Raw genomic sequence first — 5,178 nt, forward strand, 5'->3', positions numbered from 1 at the left:
ATAAATTGTATTTTTAAACAGAAAGTAGAACATACTGAATTTCAGGTTTTATGTAAAGTTTTTTGAGTTTTAGTGGGTTTTTTTTTTTTTGGTTTTGGATACATTAGGGGTTTTCTTTGATGGTTCTATCTGCATCATTTCTGAAATGGAACATAGACATTTTAAATTTGAGGGCATTATATAGAGAACAGAATTCAGTTATGTGACAAAATCAGGCATAATGGTTCCTTCCTTGTCTTGATCCTATATAGTAATAGCTATTTTAACAAAACAATATATACCCTCATGATAACGAGTCCTCAACTTGGAAATTCTTTACTCTCAGCCTTCTTTGGAATGTTGCCTCTTACTGAGTCAGACTTATGAAAATACTATTAAGCTTAGAATTCATTCTCTATACTCTTAGGCCATGGATTCATATCCTCAAATCTCTGAGCAAAAATGAATCCTACAAATTAGAATTGCCACACAAGAGAATGTCCCATTTTCCCCTATCAATCATTGTTTTCCAAAGCGGCCAATCCGGTGATTACAAAATAAACAAAAATTTTAAATTACATTAAAAGTTTGAGCTTGTTTCCAAACCATCAATCTATACAATTTCCCAGCATAACCAATGTGAGAACTTATTTACCAGAAAGCTGGAATAATAGAAGCCAGGAAAACCACCAAAACCTTTGGGACCCGAGGAACCTGGCTCTGAGCAAGTCGTAAATAAGTGAGTGAGCTTTTCTCCTGCTTCAGATACTCCCAATGCTGATTTTAAGACATTTTGGGCATATTCTTCACTTTATCTCTTTTTTTTCTTTTTTATATCTATCAATTGTGTTTATTTTAAGTTCAAGTGCGTAAATGTTTTTTCAGAGGGCAGAAAACCTACCTAAAAGCTGACCTGTTTCCAGGCTCCTAACACTCCCCTTGTAAGGAGAGACATTTTGAATTACCGTGTTCAGCCTATTGTGTCTCAGAGAGTCTGAAGAAAAGTTAAATAAGCAAACAAGACAAAAATAAAAAGGAAGTTAATGAGCAAAGACGGATGTAAGGATCCCAACCTCTGATCCCTCATTCCCTCTCCCCATGTTTGTTGTTTCACACCCGTGACCTGGGGCCTCGAAACACGGACATGGAAAACTCACAGCCACTCAATAGGAAGGTTCCTGATTAGCCAAGAAGACATGGAGGAAAGCAGCTGGTGACTGGTTTGAGTGTGTTGGCCTGTATCATCTATAATTAATATTTTCTCAGAGCTCACAAAATATTCAACATTCTATTAAAGGAGGGTGGTGTGGAAAAAGAGGCGCAGATCCATCGAATTTGTAACCCATTTCATCAAGGTAGACCTTTGTGTCCAGTCAAAAGTTCACGAGTATTGAGTTAAATATCTAATAATCAATACACATGTGTACATAGTCTGCTAAAGTTCCACTTCGGCCACATTTTTGCTGGGTTCTTTTGGTATCAGATGAGTTAACCAGCCAAAGATAAAAATCAGTCTGGTTTTCAAACATTGGATGATGCAACATGTCTATTTCAATTTCTACAACAAATAAAGCCCGAGCATTAAATACGGATTTCACATACCTGTGTATATATCAATCAACAAGCATTATTTACTGCATGAAAGATACTACACTGGCACAGGGAAGACAAAAAAAAAAAAAAGAAAGAAAGAAAAGAAAATGCATATATAGCTCTTGTCCTTAAGGATCTTAGAGTTTAGCCTGAGAAACAAGACATAACATTCTAAGTATATAATAAGAAAGTGCAAAAGATTTTTAAATCAGAATATGTATCAGATAAATTCTATATTCTTGGTAGAAATATTTCCTAATTATATAATAGATGAGGGATCAAAGATATCCCAAAACCAAGCCACCCCAAAACTCAGTAGAAAAATTATTATTTCTATTATGGAAGTCCTTTCTTTCTTCTAGGCCCCTTGAACCACAGTTTTGATGGGAAGAGCCTAGTTGGGAATAGAACTTACCATACATAGATTGAAGTGATGACTGAAGTTGAACCTTTCCAGGGGTGACTAGGATTCCATTTATCCCATAGACTAGAGCCAATGACAGGCATGTGTCATGTGTCTTAGTGACCTCTAGGACACAACTCCAACCTTGACCAGTCCTTCTATTCATCGTGATGACCTATACCAATATTATCATTTTCTGTGAATGTGTGTCTTGACGTGAAAAAACTGGGATACCCTGTAAGACCAGCAGATAGTCATAAATCCGGAAAGCAATACTGTTTGAGGAGTCGGTCTAGGGAGAGGGGTTGAGAAGAAGGTGTTTACTTGTCTCCCCATCTAGACCGTGATGAGCCACTCCAAGGCAGGACCTGATTTTTCATCTTTTCCCCAGGACTGAGTTGTTGCTCATGTAATATTTGTTCAAATAATGAACTGGATGAATCAATGTCTGGTCCAGTGATTCAGCGAACAAATGTCTTTGCTTCCTCCCCTCCCACTCTTCAACTCACTCCCATCTGACTTCACATCCCCATGGCATTTTTGCATCGGCTCTTGCTGGTTTTTTTCAGTGACTTCCAGTTGCTAGATCAAATGATCACATTTTCATTCTCATCTTACTTGATCTCAGATCACTCCAGTCTATTGACTGCCCAGCTCTCTTCCAGAGTCTGTTCTTTCAGCTTCTGCAACATCATGCTCTCTGCTCTTTCCCTTTCATCTCTGGCTGGTCCTCATCAGTTCACTCTGCTGGCTCCTTCTCAACTTGGCCCTTAAATATCTGCACCCACTCTCAGGCTCCCTTCCTATGTCAGAGTCTCTTCTCGCTAGTTTCAGGTCCCACCAAATCTCTATTTCAGCCCAGACCTCTATTCTGACCACCGGCCTCCTATAACCAGTGGTTTAAAAGTCTCACAGTTCTCTCTAGATGAGCTTGTCCAAAACCAAATTCAGCTCCTGCTACCACCCTATCCATTCCACCTGTGACTTTCTCTACCTCCGTAGGTGGTAATTTCATCTACTCAGCTTCAGCTTCATAGGGCAGGAATCTGAATCTTCTTTGAAAAATACCTCTTCCCCACTCAGACAATCAACCCATTACCAGTGTCTGCTGTTGATTCTTCCCCCACCAAATATAACCAAAGCATGACCACTTCTCCCCCAACTTCATGACTAACAACCCTATCTGAGGGCTCTTATCTCCCTTTCTTGAACTATCACTTACCTATTAACACCATCTCTGCTCTGGCCCCCTTTGTCCCCACACATTCTCCTTACAACAGCCAGAGATAGCTTTTAAAACTACAAATCACATCATTTATCTACTTAAAACCCAAGTAAGTATACATTCTTAGTACTCAATGTCAAGGACAAAATCTCGCATAACCTAGTCACTGCTCGTGCCATTCTTCCCACCACTCACTAGGCTCCAGCCCCACAGCTCTATTTACTAACTCAAACCCCAAACCAGCCTTTTGTCAACCCTAATAATAAAGTCACGGAATTAATGATTGGAGAAGGATACTGAAGAGTTGGGTGGGGCAAGAAGCCAGTGATGGAACATTCCTTCAGGGAATGATATCTGCAAACATTCTTTGCCAGTGGGAGGAAAATGGGATCTTAATTATGATGCAAACTTACTTTTTAAGGCCAGGTGTCTTTTACATACTTAATATATTACTTTCACTTTTTTATGTGTTTTTTATTTTGTTGAAGTGATCGTAGTCAGAAACAGTTTTGTAAAATAAACAGCCACTAAACCAATTACTTTCGAACTTGATGAAACATATCCCCACTATAGGTATAAATAAGGTACTTTAGCATCATGGCTGATTGATGAAAAATTCCAGATCTGCACAAGCTAGCTCTGTTTTATAAGTGCTCCTTGTCAGCACCAGATTTGGAGGTAACCTCACTCAATTGTGTTCCTTGGGAGGAGAGACACTACATGAGGCTAAACTGCCGAGCATTCAATCTGTCTCGTGAAAACATATAAACACTTGCTAGTGCAGTCATAAAAACAAAGATTTCTCCTTTTACCCTGGTAAGCGTACTCTTAGCCAGTAATGGCATTCCAAAGGAAGAGAAGGCAGGTTCAGTCAGCCTAGGACTGACTAGTAGGAAAGGAAAATGTGTCCAGGGCTAAACTAAGTGTTAATGTTCCCCACTCCTTTGAAATTCATCAGTGGGCACCTCAAGGATGATCGGTGTTCAATTACTCCTTTAATCCCACATTCCCATTGGGTGTTTTGTTTTACCAGTAATTTTTCAAAAAACAACCAATATCTTCAGTTTCTAACTTCCTTTTTTTCTTTTGCTATCTGTGGTAGATTGTATTTATAGACAAAGGAAAACATCAGTCCAAAAGAGACTGTGTAGAGGAGAGGTGAAGAACATGGACTTAGTCCGAGTTAAAATCCTGGGTTCAAATCTTGACTTGGCCACTCGCTAATGGTGAGACCTAGCTCAAGTCTCTATGTGACTTGGTTTCCTCATATACAAAATGAAATAGTAACAGTTCCTCCTTTGTAGGGTAGTTATTAAGGTTACATTAGTTAGTATGTGTCAAGTGCTTAGAAAAGTGTCTGGCATAGAGTAAGTGCACAGTTAGTGTCGCCTCTGAGTAAGTATTACCTGTATGCCCCATGTCACTGAAGCATCTTGCCATCACTTTTCCCAGGTATCCACAAAATGCTGACCCCTTTGATTACTGTAACTGGACTCTCTCTTGACCACGGGTTATTTCTCTGACTTTTTTTCAATCCTCTTTCCACTCTCCTTAACTTCTGCCTGCCCTCATAAATGCAATTCTCTTAAAGGTCCTGATTCAAACTCCTCCCCGTTCTTTTGTAGTCTCTCCCACTCCTGCCCGTCCTCCCCCTACCACACACCAGACACAGCCCAGGTTAGATGTGATCATTATGCCTCAGTGATATTGGTCAAAAAAATACTAAACATGGCCATTTTATCTCTGTCTTTTCTCCTACCATTCTAATTTATTTCTTTCTCTGCCTATCTCCTATCTTCTACCCAGTCTTTGATAAATATTTCTTAAAAATGTATTTTGTAAAATGTTTAGTTAGCAGTGAAGTCAAATTGTATCTAACCTCTAAAGTTATATGTAAATTTCAGTTACATTTATCAAGTCTCTACTTTTATGTCTAATGTACAAATTAATGAGTTTTCTAGAAAAAATTAGTATTGGA

Source organism: Propithecus coquereli, unplaced genomic scaffold (assembly GCF_000956105.1).
Source record: "Propithecus coquereli isolate 6110/MARCELLA unplaced genomic scaffold, Pcoq_1.0 Scaffold304, whole genome shotgun sequence".
Taxonomy (NCBI): domain Eukaryota; kingdom Metazoa; phylum Chordata; class Mammalia; order Primates; family Indriidae; genus Propithecus; species Propithecus coquereli.